General features: G+C 37.8%; 1 non-coding gene across 1 annotated transcript; it reads left to right on the top strand.

The window, feature by feature from the left end:
* Positions 1-772: 772 nt before the first annotated feature.
* Positions 773-879, top strand: LOC121209321 (small nucleolar RNA R71). The gene has a single exon (XR_005904438.1). It is a non-coding gene; the product is annotated as a small nucleolar RNA R71 (small nucleolar RNA).
* Positions 880-1,724: the final 845 nt, after the last annotated feature.

The following is a 1,724-nucleotide window of genomic DNA, read 5'->3' as shown; positions in this document are numbered from 1 at the left end:
CTTTTCAAATTTCGCTCACACTTTCCGACTCCTTAGTGTAACTGCTTTGACATGCTCTTTTGATTTGGTGTTACTAAGTAAACTTCCTAGTGGTCTTTCCAAGATCAGTTTGGACAGTTGGCCTATCTGAGTTTCGAGCACTTGGATCGACACTTGTTGATTTTCAAGTGCTGTCTCGGTGTTCTAAAAATGGGTTTCTGACACTGATATAAACTTTAAGAGCATCTCTTCAAGGTTTGGCTACTTTTCCTGTTGGTAGGGTGGTTGCTGGTAGCCCGGAGGATGTTGTGGTCTTTGATTTCCTTGACCGCCCCACGAAAAATTGGGGTGGTTCCTCCAACCTGCATTATAAGTGTTACTATATGGATTGTTTTGAGGTCGAGGATTATTACCCATGTAGTTTAATTGCTTGTTATCCATGTTGTGGCCATAAGATTGGTATTCCGAATGGTTTGTTCCACCTCCACTTGCTTCACACTGCATTACTGGGTGAACCTGTAAAGAATTAAGAAAACCATTAATATTTTTATTTAAGAGTTCTACCTGATTAGAGAGCATGGTAACCGAATCGACATTATAAACACCGACTGTTTTCGTTGGCTTTGTCCTCATGACTTGCCACTGATAGTTATTCAGTGACATCTCTTTTATAAACTCATAGGCATCTTCCGATGTTTTATTGTTGATGGTTCCGCCCACCGCTGCGTCAACCATTTACCCAGTCGAAAGATTCAGACCATTATGAAATGTTTGTACTTGGAGCCAAAGTGGTAACCCATGGTGAGGGCTCCTTTTTAGAAGGTCCTTGTATCTCTCTCATGCATCGTAGAGTGTTTCTAAATCTATCTGCACAAAAGAAGAGATATCATTACGTAATTTAGCCATTTTAGCCGGCGAAAAATATTTTAGTAAAAAGTTTTCGGTCATTTGTTCCCAAGTAGTAATTGACCCCCGTGGTAACGAGTTCAACCACTGTTTAGCTTTGTTTCTCAATGAAAAGGGAAACAACTAAAGACGTATGGCATCATCAGAAATGCCATTAATTTTAAATGTATCGCATAGTTCTAAGAAGTTGGCTAAATGAGCGTTGGGATCCTCATCCTGCAAACTATCAAACTGAACAAATTGTTTTATCATTTGAATAGTGTTAGGTTTTAATTCAAAAGTATTTGCAGCTACAGTAGGTCTAACTATGGTTGATTTAGTTCCTGTTAAAGAAGGTTTAGCATAATCATACATAGTGCGTGGAGCAGGATTTTGATTAACCGCAATTGTAGGAGGTAGCTGATTGCCTTAGTTTTCAGCCATCTCTTCGGTTGGGGGTTGAGTATCGTCTTCTTGCTCGTTTTTCGTGTATCTTAAGCTGCGCCTTATTTCTCTTTGGTTCCTACGAACTATACGAATGATTTCTTCGTTAAAAAGTAATAGTCCTGATGGGTTTCTTCTAGTCTTAAACTATAAAAACCTGCCAAGAGAAAGAAAGAGTAGGTTAATAAATAATAATAATAAAATTAAATTAAATTGCAAGAAAAATAAATGGCTAAAGTAATAAAAATTGAGCGTTCCTAATATCTTAGTTCCCCAGCAGCGGCGCCAAAAACTTGATCGCGTTATTTCGTGATAGGTTTTAAATATTTATAATTACTCATTCTTAAACTAACTATTATTGCGATGTAGGCAAGTGTACCTATCGAACAGTAGTATAGTTTTAGCAAGACCAGATT

The sequence above is a fragment of the Gossypium hirsutum genome, chromosome A10 (assembly GCF_007990345.1).
Source record: "Gossypium hirsutum isolate 1008001.06 chromosome A10, Gossypium_hirsutum_v2.1, whole genome shotgun sequence".
In the NCBI taxonomy this organism is placed as follows: Eukaryota; Viridiplantae; Streptophyta; class Magnoliopsida; order Malvales; family Malvaceae; genus Gossypium; species Gossypium hirsutum.
This window is presented reverse-complemented; position numbering and strand designations above follow the sequence as displayed.